Here is a 15783-nt window from a genome sequence, read left to right on the forward strand (position 1 = left end):
AGAGGCCCCCACCTTTGTGTTCACGCTGCTCCTCCCTTTCCCCACCCCGGCTACTTCCTGGTCCTCCCAGGCCGACTGATGACAGATTGCCTGGCCCGGCCCGGCCCGGCCCTGCCCATGGGCCTGACCCAGTCTAGCCCTTCCTTGTGGGCTGCTAGGGGCCGCCTCCTGTGCTCCCGCCTGCCCGCCTGGCAGGTCTGGCAGGTGAATGACTCACATTCCTGGTCCTCTGCACACGAAGCGTGGGGAGCCAGTGCGCCTGACCCCTGGGCTCCTGCCTGCCCCGCCAGCGGCTGTGACGGACAGGACCCTTCCCCGCCGCTGGCGCCTGACCCTGTGCCACCCGCACCCGTTTCCCCGAGGGCCAGAATTGGACTGCACGGAATCCAGGTCAGCTTTGGGGCTTGTAAACATCTCTGTCCCTCGCCGAGTTGGAGGAGGGTCCCTTGGAGGTCACGGGGCGTGTGTGGGCTTTCTGCCGTTGTTGACACCCTTGGGCACCGGGCCCAGGGACACCCTGCTCCCTCCCAGTCGGTGATGGGGCTTGGGGACGCCTTGTGCCAGGCTCTACAAGGAGGACTCTGCTGGGAGCCTCGGGGGACGTGGCCCTGACCCTGGTGGCCACCTGTGGGGGCAGGTCAGGGCAACGTGGGGGCGAGGAATGCAGAGGGAGCCCGGCAGAGGCGTGGGTGCCTCGGGAACTTTCCCTGATTCCCTTCTCGGGGTCACAGAGTTTGATGGTTGGAGGCTGATACGGCCCTTACGGGACACCTAGGTCAACGGCATCATTTCAGAGCTGGGAAAACGGAGGCTCGGGAGGACAGGGAGTATCTCAAGGTCACGCGGTGACTTAGCGGCAGAGCCGGGCCTGGAAGCCGGATCCGGCTGCCGCCTCCCTGCGGTCACCCTGGGTCCTGGCTGTGAGTCCCCGACAGGTGGCTGTTTAGCCACAGCTTGAACCTCTCCGGTGGCGGTGAGCTCGCTGCTTTTGGAGGCAGCCTCTTGCGTCTGCGTGGCCGGCGGCCGGCGGTGAGGACACAGGGCCTGCGGGGCGCTTACTCCGTGCCCGGCACCTTGCTAACGAAGCACGCCCCGCGCGTGAGCTCTTTCAGTCCTCCCAACGCCCCTGTGAGGCCGGTGGTGTTGTCGCCGTTCTCGTTCACAGCCGAGGAAACGGACCCAGAGAGGTTGAGTAACTTACTTAAGGTTTCGCAGCTTGGAAAAGGGGAGCTGAGATGGGAGGCCAGACGGGTCTGGTTCTGGGCCCTGACGGAGCCCCCCGCCCCCTCCCTTTCTGCTGCCACGAGTCGATGAGGCGCAGCAGGGTGGGGGGCTGGCGGGGCACGGCCAGGCTGGGCTTGTTAGGGGCGTTTAGATGGATCGCGCGTTTCTCCGGCCTCCCCGCGTCCGAGGAAAACAAGTGTTATTGCTGAAGCTTTTCTCCCTCCCCCGCTCGGGCTTCGTGGCAGCTCACGCTCTGTCTCACGTGGCGCCCGAGCTGCAGAGTCCAGCACGAATGGTAATGACCTTCCAGAGTGGCCTCCACGATGCTACACCTGCCTTGGTCTGTCCACGAAGGGTCCTTTGCTGGTTAACGAGGGCAGCGCCTCACCCTAAGGTGCTCGACCGTTTACAAAGCTGGGCCACGTCTGTTGTCCCCGATGGGTCTCACGCCAGCCTGGGGTGCTGGGCAGGGCAGGAATGAAGATCCCTGTAATTGAGGGACAGAGGCTCAGAGAGGTGAGGTGACCTGCCTGAGGTCACACAGCTAAGAGATAGCAGAGCATTAGGTTCTCTCTCCTGGCTCCTAACAGCGTGTGCTGCCATTAAGCGGGCCTCTCCTCTCAGTTTTTCCTCTGGAGGATCCAGAAGTTTCTAAAGGCGAGGCTGCCTCCCCGGCTTTTGGCCAACGAATCCGGGTCTCCTGAGGCTTGGCTGGGGACCGGCCACCAACTCTCCTCTGTCCCTTCGAGGGCTGAGCTCCTCTGGGAGCAATGGCCGCAGACTTTCCTGCTGGGCGTCCTCCGTTAGCGGGACTTTGGGGTCTTCAGGGGGGGTGACTGGTTTGGCCCCTTCACATCCCTACCACCTAGAAGGCGAGAAGGATCCCTGATATGTTCATCCAGGGCTTCCTCTCAAAAACAGTCTCATGGGTGAGAAGTCCCCAGGCTGATTCCGTTCTGTCCCCTCCTCCTTCTCTTCCTAGTGATCAACAACAACAACAACAACAATAATAATAACAGCGAGGTTGACTACTGGCATTGCCACCATGACTACTGTGCCATTTATCGGGCACTCACCCCGTGCTCAGCTCTGGGTCAGGAGTCCTGACGCCATAGCTCATCTAACCCTCCTGCCAGTCCAGATGTCACAGATGAGAAAGCTGAGGCACCGAGGGGTGAAGTCATTGGCCCAGAGTCACACGGCTGGCCCATGGCACTGAAACCATCACTCAGAAAGTCGAAAGCTCACATCACCCAAAGTCACCATCCAAAGTCATGTGCTGAGTTCCTGGTGCAGCCAAGAGCGGCGACTGGCTTGGTTGCTTCCGGCTTTTAAGCTCTTCCCTCTCTGCGCCGCTGGGCCGGGCTGGGCGGCCCTGGGACTCGAGAACCGTGGGTTCTGGTTGCTCTGCTTCTAAAATACTACGGGACTCTGGACATGCCCCTCACCCTCCTGGGGCCTGGGTCACCCCATCTGGGTGGAGGGGCTGATAATTTCTTCCCTGTGATCTAACCAGGGGCTGTGAATTACAGTCACGGCTGGGGATGCCTGTAAAACCTTGACACGGTGTGCAGGGAGGGAACCGGCGTGAAGAGAGTAATTACCCAAGCAGCGTCTCCGGTCCCCTCTGTGCCTGGGACAGCCTTGACGTTTAATCCCCACAATTACTGGGGATGAAGGAATTGGTGCCGAGCTCCACAGCCGGAGAAAGCTGGGGCTCAGCAGAGGAGCAACTCGCAACTCGCTCAAGGTCACAGGGCTAGGAGGTGGGGAGGCGGGGATTCGAACCCAGCCTGTGTGTGTGTCCAGAAGTGAGCGCCCCCCCCTCCCCACCAGCCCTCATGGGAGACAGCTCCCTGGGGATGGGGGCGGGGGGCTCAGGGTTTCTAGCCCCAGGGCAGCAAGAGAGTTCCCGGTGGGGATACTCATGGGAGCAGGTCCCCAGGAGCTTAGCAGGTGGGTCCGAGGTAGGTGAGATGGTGCTGCTACGAAGTGAATTCCTAGCTTCCCTGTCCAAGCCTCCTCCCACTTTGCCTTCCAGCGGAATGAGAGAGCGAGCCTCCTCCCCCATCATTGCTTGTCTCAAGGACAGAGGCACCTCTTGTTCCAAGGGGACCAGGAAAATAGGGAGCTCTCCTGGGTGTTGGGACCTGCTCTGTAGGTAACCTTGACCCCTGACCCCGCCTGCTGGACCAGCCAGACCCAGCTCAGCCACTGCACAGAGACTTCTGATGCCCCAGCAGAGGGAGGGGAGGCAACGGGGCTGGGGAGCAGCCCTGCCCCCTTCCTTCTTCCCCATCGTACCCTATCCCCTGGTTCTTCGGAGCATTGTCGTGATTAAATCTGACGACCATTCATTCTATCTGATATAAAGGCCTCCAATGTCATGGTTCCAGACAGGCAGAGGGTGAGGAGGGGACCTTGGGCCGGAGCCAGGAGGCTGCCTCTGCTGACCTTAAGCAAAGCCCTTGTCCTCTGAGGGCCTCAGTTATCCCCTCTGTGGATGGAGGGGGTTGGCTCGGATCATTCCTAAGGGCCCTTTCAAGCTCTGAAAGTCTCTGCAATGCTCAAAGGGAAAGCCCCAAGGTGCCCTCTGGGCTCTTCGCCAGCCATCCCTCCTCCCACGTGACCACCAGGCCCCGGGAGCACAGGAATGCGGGGAGGCTTGAGTTTGCTTCTGACGCATGGCGGACTGGCAAGGACTGGAGTGACCACCACAAAAACCTGTTCCTGTTCAGTCTGGCCAATTCTGGAATATATGCAGGATGCCCACGTTTGCCCAGCTGCAGGGAGAGCCCTCCACCTTGTTGTTGGCGGGAAGAAGTACGGACTTCAGGGTGGCACTGAGTTCAAAGCTCAGCTCTGTCCCTTCTCGTGTGTGAACTTGTACGTTCCGTATCTGAAATGGCAGACGATAATACTGAACTTGCTGAAGTGCTGTGCAGGTTATGTGTTATCCCAGGCAGAGTGCTTGACCTGGTGCATAGTAAGTGCTCAGTAAAAAGAAGGGCATGTCCCTGGCCCCAGTGCCATCCCAACCTCCCATTGCCAGCAAACAAATAAGGGTCCAGGATGGCAGGACACCTCATTGTGCTGCCCAGAACCTTAACGCAGATGAGCAGATGTGTCCAAGTGTGCTAGGGATGATACCATGCTTTAGTGTCTTTTCCTCTTTCTCACGGTTTCTCTGGAAATTACAAAACTGGGCCACATGCCTCAGTGGCCGCTCTCTTGAGACTTCTGGGTTCTTCATCCCCGAGTCTTGCTTAGCCCACAGGAAATGGGAAACCCTATGCTCTGGCCGAAGAGTAGCGGGGAGGAGAGGAGCCTGCTTCCCACAGATCTTTCCCTAGAATCCAGCTGGCTGGCTCTAGCCACTGATCAGAATTCACAAAGTACGGGATTTGGCGGGTCAGCATGAGATCTCTCAAATTAACTGCAGGGTAAGACCCCTAAAGCTCAAGGCTCCTGGCAGGTGCTCCAGAACTCTGAGACAGCACCCAGGGAATAGGTTGGGGTCGACTCTGACCAGACACCAGGCTCAGGCACAGCTGTGTCCCTAGGCCCAGTCTTGGAGCCACTGGTCAGGGAGTTTACCACACTGGGTATATTTTGTGGTTGGCCCCAATTCAGAGACCTGTGGTTTGGGATAGAGCACATGAAATTCCCCGCAAAGTGGTGATTTCTGGGAAGAGAGAACAGACTTGATCAGCCTACATGCTGTTGCTTTTATTAAGTTACCTCAAAGCTCATCAGCCACATGGTACTTCTTTATTCCCTCCCCTAAAAATCAGGATACTGTTCCCTGCTTTCCCTGGAATCCTGACCAGGGGAGTTTGCACTTAGCAGAGAATCTGCATCCAGCTTCCTTCTGCTTCACTGAGTGGGAGAAGTATTGTCCTCTAGTCCCCTTTCGCTTGGTTTTCAATTGTATTCATCCATCCATCCATCATTCATCTGTCCATGTGTCTATCCATCCATCCATCTATCCATCCATCATCCAGTGACCCATCCATCCATCCATCCTTCATCTATCCATGTGTCTGTCCATTTATTTGTGTGTCCATCCAATGATCCATCCATCCATCTATCCATCATCCATCCATTCATCATTCAATGATCCATCCATCCATCCTTCATCTATCCATGTGTCTGTCCATTTATTCATGTGTCCATCCATCCATCCATCCATCCATCCATCTATCATCCAATGATCCATCCATCCATCTATCCATCATCCAACAATCCATCCATCCATTTGTCTGTCCATCCAGTCTTCCACCCATATATCTATCCATCTACCTATACACTGTTTATTGAGTGTCCACTATATGCCAGGCACTGTATCCTTTGCTCTGTGCAAAACAGACATGAGCCTGCCCTCAGGCAGATTAGAGGACAGCAGGAGCAACAGAAAATTTAGTAAGAAAAACAGTACTTTGTGCTCCAGACTTACCACCTCTGTTTATCGGTTTTCTTCTGTGTTGCATGGGATGATGAGTACCTATCACACGGGATTATGGTGAAGATTTGATGAGACAGTATAGGTAAAGTGTTGGCCCCGTCCCTGGCATGTAGTAAGTGCTCAATGAATTTGAGCTAGGATGAGAATGAGGACCATGATCATGATGAAGATGGTGATGAAGTTTACGGTCATCTAAATCAGCGCCTGGCACTAACCAAGCAACCATACATGTCCCTGAGCTGTAGTGGGCAGACAGGCTTTCTCAACAGCAGCAGAAGGTAATAGGGGAATGGTGAGGGCAGGCCCCGTGCCAGCTTCTCAGGATGGGACATGTGTGCTGGATGTGCCATCTGGAGGCAGGGTCTGAGGGCTTCTTGGGGGAGCCGGAGCCAACATAGCTGCCTGGCTGGTTTAGCCAGTTAGGATTTGGTTGTGAATCTTCTCAGGGCAGAATAAGCCATGACACCAGGGCTGTAGACTGCCTTCTCAGGGGCTGGGGTAGGCTGTCTGGAAGCTGCCAGAAGTGAAGGAAGGCAGCAGAGGTGGGGACGAGCCTCTGTGCTGGGGGCTCGGGGGAGACGGCTGGAGCTGGAGCTCTGGGGGAGCAGCCAAAAGTGGCTAGGGGGTCCCTGGTCCCTGGGGCTGATCGGGGCGGGGGCATGTCCGTGTCCCTTGCCACCGTGCCTCCAGCTCCTAGAACAGTGCCAGGCACATCTCAGACACTTCTCCGGGGAGTATCTGGGAGTGTTTGTTGAACGGGTGCTGAGGCTCCACTGGGATGGTCTGATGTAACTATCAGGCTGGCTCACCTGGGAGAAACAGTGGTTCTGGAACCAGAGGGAGAAGCGTTCATAGCCTGACCCCACCACCTACCAGCTCTGGGGGACCGTGGATAAGACACTTGCCCTTTCCGAGCCTCGGTTTCCTCATCTGCAAAATAGGAATTGCGGTCGATACTGAGGGCTGTTGTGTAGATGGGAGATGGTGAAGTAAAAAGCGACTCTGCTGTCATCATCCATGTTTCTGGGGTGACACCCAGAGTTTCGAGCCAGGACTGGGGGATTGGGCTGGTGCGGACAGAGTATCTGCTGAACCCCCACATTTGAAGTTTGGGGGAGGGGTGACGGGATAGAGTCAGATAGACCCGGAATCTATTGCTTACTTGCTGTGTGACCTTAGGTAAGCTACTCCCTCCCTGCGCCTCCTCTGTCCCACCTGTCCAAAAGGGGATCTTGAAAGCAGCTGTTCTATAGAGTTCTTGCGAGAGTAAATGGGATTGTGCATGAAGAGCTTGGGGCCTGGCATGTTATACATGTTCAGTAAAGGGGAGCTATCCTCACCAAGGGAAGGGGCCCTGGTCCCCCCTTCTGAGACGCCGGGGCTTCCCTTGGAAGTGACCCACTGCACTGTGTCTCTGCTGACACGTGGGTGGGTCCCAGAAGGTGCTTGTTTCCAGGAGAAAAAAAACCCAGGGAAACCATTTGGCTTAACCTCTGAAGTTCCATGGGGGCGGGGCTTGAGGGATCGTAACTGGGGGCTATTCAGTAGGGGGAAGGAACACGGACTTCAGATTTAAATCCCAGTAGATGTTAATGAACGCTGGGGCTGGTCCAAAAATCCAGTCTATAAAACTCCTGCCTGCAGCTTCTGGTGTGTTGCTAATGGGAGTTTATGTGAAGGACACAGTGGGATAAGGGCCCATTGTTCTGAGCGGGGACGGTTTTATGACTCTTAGAAAGCGTCTTTCATCTGGGAGACCAGGGAACTGATGGGACCTCCCAGCCCTGGGCGGGGGAACTGGAGGACGCTGGAGGTTTCTGGGGCTGGTGCCAGGCGGCGGCCACGGCCAGGCCCTCTCCCTACAGCCAGGGTAGCTGGCGGGGGCTGCACAGCAGGGCCTCCCTTTCCCCAGGCCCGGGACCTTCCCTCCTGGAGATCCTCTGTCCAGCCCGGCCAGGTCTGCTTGGCAAAAGGCTGGAGGCTCACTGTGTCCCCCGGGGTTCCCTCCCTGCTCCCCCTTCCTCGGCAGCCAGTGCTGTATCTTTTTCATCTTTATGGATGAAGATCCTTCCAGAACAGGCCTTGGGCCCTGCGTTCACTGTCAGCTGACTAGCAACTTCAGGCCTGGAGGCCTTGCCTGGCACTCGAGCCTTGGGTAAGGGCAGTAACCTGATGCCAGGAAGCTGAGACCTTGTCTCCTTGTCCTTTCTGGCTCCTTGGCCAGGCCCCAGACGGAGAAATCCAACCTCCCCTTGGCTCGGCAGACAGGCCCAAGCTTTCTGTCTGTTTATCCCGGGTAGGGGCTGCAGGAGTGGGTGAGGCTGGCGTCCTACCGTAGGCAGGGCCCGTGGGGAGGAGACCTGGGTGCGGTCACACCTGCTGTGGATGCCCCTGGCCGTTCAGCCCAGACTGTGACTCCCCCTCCCCGCTCACCTTTTCTACTTTGGGAGGTACAAGAAGGCCAGAGCAGCATGTTGGGGATCCCTTGTGCCCTAACTGGCCCCAGAATCCCTTCACCCTGCGGCGAGACAGCAGCCATGGGCAGCGGGCGCTGCCTGGTTAGCAATCCCTCCGAGGCTTCTGGGCTTTCAAGGAATACAAAAATCTGTTCGGGCACGTGCACGTGAGGGGGATCTGGAGGAACCCAACAGGCCGCTCCGACGGACATTCCAGGCTAGCACAGAACGTCTTCGTGCCTCAGTTTCCTCCTCCCGAAAACGGGAGGGAAAGTACCTGCTTTGTAAGGTTGCTGGAAGGATCAGTTGGAACGTGGCCGGGTGTGTGGCGGTGCGAAGGCTGGTTTGGGGTCCACGGTCACTTGACTGGGTCTCTCACCTCCCCGGGTCCAAATTCCTGGGAGAAACGAGCTGATTGGCCAGCTTGCCGTCAGATGTTCACCCTGTCCCCCAATCAGCTGCGCTGGCGAGGAGCGGGCTGCCCCGCCCACGGGCGGGAGGGTGTAGGGAGGCACATCCTGGCATGTCAACCCCAGCCTGTTCAGAGGCTCTATCCGATGGGGAAAGTACTGCCCACAGTGGCTTGGTGCTTTTTTTTCTGCCAACCCCCAGGGGGCGTTCCCGGGGGTGCTTCCAAGTGATCAGGACAAGCTTTCAGAACTGCGGCTGCCTGCCAACGCTTGGAGCCTCTCTGGCTCACGAGTAACTGGCCCATTTGCAATTTGAAATCGTTGTCAGTTTTAAAAATCGGGGGATTTCATAGAGAACTCTGGACTTCTGGCTTCTCTTGGGGGAAAAGAAAGAAAGCGCTGGGGATATCGAGCGTAGACGCATAGCATCTGCTCCAACAGGGGGGCCGTGTGCTTTCCAGGCCCTGAGGGACCCCCCCCCCCAACCTTTCCCCGTGGTGTCCCTAGTCTTGAAACTTGGTCATCCTTGTCCGGGCGCATCCAGCCTGCTTCTTCCACTGTCACCCCCTACCTCGCCACCTCACTCTACAGCCTGGAAATGGGAATTGCGCAAAGAAGAAGAAGAATTGGCTAGCTATTCAACATTTTGGAATATGTGTATGAACCCAGTTTTGTGCCAAATATCCACAACTATGATCTCATTTATTTCTCTAAACAACCGTGAGGTAGGAATCATCACTTCCATCCCTACGACACAGACGGTGAAGAATTACTACACAGACAGCTCGAAGAATTACATGATGTGCTAGAGATTAGCACAGGCCATCCGACTTTAGACACAACTTTATTTTTTTAATTAAAAAAAAATTTTTTTTTTTAGAGAAAGAGAGGGGCAGAGGCAGAGAGAGAGAGAGAGAGAGAGAGAGAGAGAGAGAGAGAATCCCAAGCAGGCTCCACGCTTGGGCAGAGCCTGACACGGGTCTCAACTCCATGACCCTGGCATGGTGACCTGAGCTGAAATCAAGAGTCAGATGCTCAACCGACGGAGCCACCCAGGCGCCCCTAGAAACGTCTTTAAACTGACTGCGGCATTTCGAGAGGAAACCGTTGACTTGATCCTTTTCTCTGGATGTTTAGTTTGTGTTTGCGAGAAACACGGACCCGTTCCTTCGCCATCATAGTAGAACCATCAAAAGCCGGAAATGCACGTGATGCATCCCCACCATCTCAGCCGCCGCCCCTCTTCAGTCTTACCAGATGTCCCAGTAGTGGCCTTTGTATGGAAGGGATCAAGTGAGGATCACGCGTGGCATTTAGTTGTCCAGTCTCTGGTTTCCTTCAATCTGAAAAAGATCCCCGGTCTCTCTTTGACTTTTGTGACCTTGGCGTTTTGGAAGACTCTCAGTTCAGGTTTGTGTGATGTTTGCTCAGGATCATGGGAGCTGTGCATCTTTGGCGGGAACATGGTGAGGTATGGCCGGGACCTTCTCCGAGCATCCCATCGGGACCCTTGGGGTGTCCAAATGTCCCCCTGCTGGTCACGTCCCCGGTTTGACCACTTGGGTGGAGAGCTGTCTGTGAAGTTGCTCTCTTCCCCTTTCTGGTTAAGAAGTATTTTGTGGGGCGGTGCTTTGAGACTGTGTAAACAGTCATTTCCTGGCCTTCAATGTACTCATTTGCTTATTTACTTATCAGAATGGACTCTTGGTTTCTTACTGTATTCAACGGGATATAAATCCAATCATGATTTATTCTGATGTCAGATTGCCCTCAGTTTGATTAGTGGGAGCCTCTGTGAGCTGGTTTCTATGTCCTTTTGCTATGACACAGAGCAATTTTATCACTTCTTGAGCAGTTTATCAGTTTGTGGCCCAGCACTATATTATAGGCTCAAATTGTCCTTCCTCTGGAATCAGCCGTTTCTCCAGGGACCTCTGGATCCCTTGAGTAGAGAAGGGTATTGGGGAACCACGATCCGGCTGCTAAGTGTGCTCACTGCTACTGGGTGTCCCTGTTCCCAGGCCCTCGCGGTGGACAGAGCTAGAGCTCACACCATCGCTTCCGATTCCAGCCCAACACCCCGGGAGATCATTCTACTTTTCTCCCTTTCCGTATCTGTAATTTGCTTCTCCAACAGGGAGAGTCCCAAGAGTTCAAGCTGTTGACCACTGCTATACTAGGTTGCCTCTCACTAATAACAGTTAGAATATTGATAATAATCCAGCCTCAAGTAGCATATTGATCTAATTTTGTCAGTGGGAAGTGGGGAAATCTCTGTTAGGCTACATTAACTTGATCCTGCGACCTTCTGTGAAGAGAGAAGAGGGCAACAGGATTATTGTTCCCACTTGACAGGCAGTGAGACAGAGTAAAAGAGGTTGAGGGCTGTTTTCAGGGTGCTACAGAGATCGTGGGGTAGCAGAGCCCTGTGTCGTGTCCTTGTCCCACTGGACATGAGTGTCCACCCCCTCCCCCCTTGTGGGTGTTTTGGGTGAACTTTGAGACCACATCCCCAAGACAAGGAAGGAGCTGCTCAGACTGGTCTGTCCCTGACACCCAGGCCCATAAAGTGATAGCTCAGAGAAGTCAAGTTTCCTTCTTCACCTGAGCTCCCAGGACCCCCTCTGCCTGTGGCTGTGCCCTTGAGCTCAGCTTGCTTCCCCACAAATGCAGGTCTTGGGTCGGGGCGGGGGGGGAACATCTGGAAGTCTTGAAGCAGGGGTGGTTGCTCAAAGTATCCCAGCCCCCCTCAAAATGCCTGTCCTACGAAACAGAGACAGGAGTGTTATGGGAAGAGAGTGTCATATCGTCTTCTTTCGTAATCAAAATGCGATCCAGCCTCTCTTAGGTAATAAATAGCCTGGTCACGGTTGGTTTAATGGTATAGTAAATTTCAGGGCCTGACTGCTTCCTGCTTGCCCTCTGTTCACACTGCCCGTGTGAGCGTGGTATCTGGGCCACAGAGTCCACTTTCTCAGCCACCCACTTCCTTTTTGACCCACTATGTGGTTCGGCCAGCAGAAGGGAGACTGGGCTGGAAGGCAGAGGCAGGAGCCCTGGGTTCCCATCCTGACTTTGCCACCAGCTTGCTAGGCAACATGGGCGAGTCACTTCGCCTCACTGGCCAGTGGAAAAATGCCACCCCTGTCCTCCCTGCCTCCCTCTTCTCCAGGTCAGCGGTGGAGACCAGGGAGAACAGAACCCTTTTCCCATCCAGATGTACCCTTGATGGTTATGCATCCACAGTAAACCCTGCACTCACCAGCGTGTTCAGTGGGTGGAAAATTCTGGTTAATTGAATGTTCTGGGACATGGAAACATCCCCAGAAATCCTTTGTGTTCCTTTTGTGGTCATTGAAAACCATTCATTCATCTATTTAGCAAATATTTGTCTCGTGCCTGTGCTCTACCGGGCTCCGTCCCAGGTGGCGGGGAGGCGCTGTGAATGAGACAGCGGAGGCCCAGCCAGCAAGGGCTCACACCCCGGAAGGAGACGTGAGCAAACGCAGGGGGCCCTTGAACACCGCAGGGGCTAGGGGCACCAACCCCTTACGCAGTACAGCTTTTGACTCCCCCAAAATGTAATTGCTGATGGTCTACTGTTGACCACGAAGAAGCCTTTACCAATAACATAAACAGTCAATTAATGTCTTCTGTATATCATATGTATTATATAATGTATTCTTATAATTGCATAAGCTCGAGAAAAGAAAATAGTATTAAGAAAATTGTAAGGAAGAGAAAATACATTTTTATTGAAAAAAATCCACATAGAAACCTGCCCAATTCAAACCTGTTTTTTTTTTTAATTTTTTAATATTTATTTTTGAGAGAAAGGGAGAGAGAGAGACAGAGTGCAGACAGGGGAGGGGCAGAGAGAAAGACACACACACAGAATCTGAAGCAGGCTCCAGGCTCCGAGCTGTCAGCACAGAGCCTGACGCGGGGCTCGAACCCACGGACTGCGAGATCATGACCTGAGCCGAAGTCAGACGCTCAACCGACTGAGCCACCCGGGCGCCCCTAAACCTGTGTTTTTTAAGGGTCAATGTACACCACACAACTCAGTAGGATGGATGGCCTGAGGGGACCATAGGACACTGTGGGAGGCCCAGAGTCCAGTGTGGGGGCCCTGGAGAAGGGATCCTTGACCTTGAGAAGGTGTTCTCTGTTGAGAGCCTCAGGAGGCATTAGCCAACGTGCCTGGGCAGGAGGATGGAGTGGTAATGGCGTTCCAGGCAGAAGGAGCAGTAATGAATGGGCAAAAGCCAATAAAGCGCCTTTGACATCGAATTGTGCTGTGGAGCTTAGAATGTGACCCCGGGGAGGCGAGAGGCGAGGGGTGTGTGTGTGTCGTCGGGATGCAAGATGGTGGAGAGAGCAAGAATGTAGGAGGATGTGGCCCTGGGGTGGGGGTGGGGGGAGAGGAGGGCCCGGCATTACCAGATCTTCGGGTTTGCTGAGAAGCCAACAGTCTGTTTTTTTACTGCAAAATCTCCCGAGTGTTAAATGTTGGTGACCCATGAGCCACCACTGGGGGCCAAACGCAATGGTTCTGTAGACTCCACTGGTTCTATGAGCCGGTGGCTTGTCACCTGGGACCCAGAGGGTCTATGTGATGAACGTTTGAGGGTGTCCACTCAGAATCTGTTATGATCCTCTGATGTTGAGTGCGCCCCTACCCTGTGCTGGGCTCTGGGGGTCTGATAAGGGCCCTGGGGTATGGCCCCTGCCCTCAAGCCTGGATCACAGCGTCCATCAAGCTGAAGACAGTGCTAATTAGTATACATGTCCAGAGCTAACGAAACCAACAAAGGCTCTAACAAGAGGAACCAGCCAAAGCCCAAAGTGCCGTAGAGCTCAGAGGAGGGGTGGTCAGGGAACAGGGGCCACGTGGGGAGGTTTCCCAGGGATTCTGGGCCTTCTGATGGTTCTGGGAGGGAAGGTAAACCTTAGTGCAGCCAAAGACGGGGCAGGCATTCCAGACTGGAGGACTCAGGGGGGCTGAGGCCCAGGAAGGAAATAAAATAGCCAAGGAGGGAGGTTGGAACGGATCTGAAAAGCTATGAATGCAGGTCCAGGAACTTGTACTCGCCTCTGCATATGCCAGCAGGACCCAAGCATCTACATTCTGGCCCAAGGCTTAATGTTATGTCACTCACCGGACATCTGAAGACGTTCTAGCTGCTTTGCTGGTGCAGGGAAGGAAACATTCTTCTGCTGTGTTTCCTCCTGGACTAAGAATTAAATTTACATGAGACAGATTAACAGGAGGAAAACACCCAAAGTTAAAAAAAAAAATTTTTTTTAAAGTGGTCTTTCTGCTCAACACGGGGCTTGAACTTCTGGCCCCGACATCAAGGGTCACCAGCCAGGTGCCCCAAACCTTAAGTTTTCTTTTTTTTTTTTTTCCCCAACGTATTTTTTATTTATTTTTGGGACAGAGAGAGACAGAGCATGAACGGGGGAGGGGCAGAGAGAGAGGGAGACACAGAATCGGAAACAGGCTCCAGGCTCTGAGCCATCAGCCCAGAGCCCGACGTGGGGCTCGAACCCACGGACCGCGAGATCGTGACCTGGCTGAAGTCGGACGCTTAACCGACTGCGCCACCCAGGCGCCCCTAAAACCTTAAGTTTTCTTACGTGCACACAGAGGCTCAATAATGAAATTGAGACCTAAAAAATGTCTAATGCAGGCACTTTTTACACTTCTCAGGTAAAGAGACAAACAAAACAAAAACAAAGACCGTGAGGAATTGGCAGGACAGAGAAAAGTTAATTTGGTGGTGGAGCGCTTGGGTGGCTCAGTGGGTTAAGCGTCCGACCTTGGCTCAGGTCACGATCTCGCGGTCCATGAGTTCAAGCCCCGCGTCGGGCTCTGTGCTGACGGCTGGGAGCCTGGAGCCTGTTTCAGATTCTGTGTCTCCCTCTCTCTCTGCCCCTCCCCTGCTCATGCTCTCTCTCTCTCTCTCTCTCAAAAATAAATACACGTTAAAAAAAATTAAAAAAAAGACCAATGTGCCTAAGTGGGACTCTATGAACGACTCTTAAGACAGGCTCTATGGAGCGAACGTCCTTGTGTGGAGACAGACAATAAACAAGCAAGCAAATCAACGAATAAGATGGTTTCAGAGAGCGGGGCCTGAGTGTGGTTTGTCTCACGGCACTGTAGAGGCCTGTCTATTTGTGTCTCCTCCTAGCCTGCGAGAGCCAAGGGGGCAGGGCTGGGGTCTCTCTGGCCCCTCGTTTCATTCCCAGCCCCTAAGGCTGGTGCCTGGCAGAGAGGGAGTAGTTCAGAAAAACATTTTCTCTGGCTGTGTTGCATGAACCAACACAGGCTGGCAAAGATGCCCGTATACATACACCTGTGCCCTTTGGAGGCTGCAGAACTCATTATTATCAACCCAGGAGTAATTGCTGATAAGCCGGAGTGTGAGTTGCGTTGCAAATAGAGAGGTTGCAGGGCACTGTTTAATGACAACAGGGATAATCTTAATTAATGACCTGATAACTATAATTAATTGCATCACATCCGGAGGCCCTCTCTGGGATTCTGGGAGGGAGCAACTAGTGTTTGGCAGCTTGGGGGGCTGGAAGGGAGGGGAGGGCTGGGATCTCCGTGCGGCCACTTCCTTGCTCGGCGAGCTTTGGCGGGTTGCGGGTCTGAGCCTCAGTGGTCTCGTCGGGAAGGTGGGGCTCCAGGGCGGGGCTAGTAGCCAGTTGGGGGGGATGGTCTCAAATTCCCCCCGCCCCAAGCTGCTGGGGTCACCAGAGCCCAGGGGGCCAGGTCACCGAGGGGCGCCGGCTGGGACTGGGCGGGGACCTACCCCCCACCCCCAGCCCCCCCCACCCGCTCCCCAGGGAAGCCCTGGAAAACTCCTGGAAGCGAGAGAGGAGAAGCCAGCGGCCAGCGTGCGCGCGCGACCTTTCGGAGGGAGACCCCGGGGGAGCGGCACGGCGAGGGGCGGCCTCGGGCGGGACCCGGCGAGGCGGGAGCGGCCGCCGCGGGCGGAAGGGGCGCGCGGCGAGGCCCCGCCCCCCGCGGGCCTCGGTTTCCCCACCTGCGCCGCGGGCGGCCCGGGCGGGCGGGGCCGCCCCGCGCCGGGCCCGGCCGCCAGGGGTTAAGCGGTGACTTCAGCCGCGGCGAGCGGGGACCGGGCGGGCGGGGGCGGCGCCGCGTCGCGCCGTGCGCGGCGGCGGGACCAGGCCGCTCGGAGGCGGCGGGCGC

General features: G+C 55.3%; 1 protein-coding gene across 1 annotated transcript in view; it reads left to right on the top strand.

Moving 5' to 3' along the window:
* Positions 1–244: 244 nt before the first annotated feature.
* ARHGEF10L (Rho guanine nucleotide exchange factor 10 like) overlaps positions 245–15783 on the top strand; it is a 155543-nt gene continuing 140004 nt past the window's right edge. Inside the window, exon 1 of the mRNA XM_045035163.1 lies at positions 245–390. The gene's annotated coding sequence lies outside the window, so the exon portion shown is untranslated. The remainder of the gene's footprint in view (positions 391–15783) is intronic.

This window comes from Felis catus, chromosome C1, assembly GCF_018350175.1.
Source record: "Felis catus isolate Fca126 chromosome C1, F.catus_Fca126_mat1.0, whole genome shotgun sequence".
Classification (NCBI taxonomy): Eukaryota; Metazoa; Chordata; class Mammalia; order Carnivora; family Felidae; genus Felis; species Felis catus.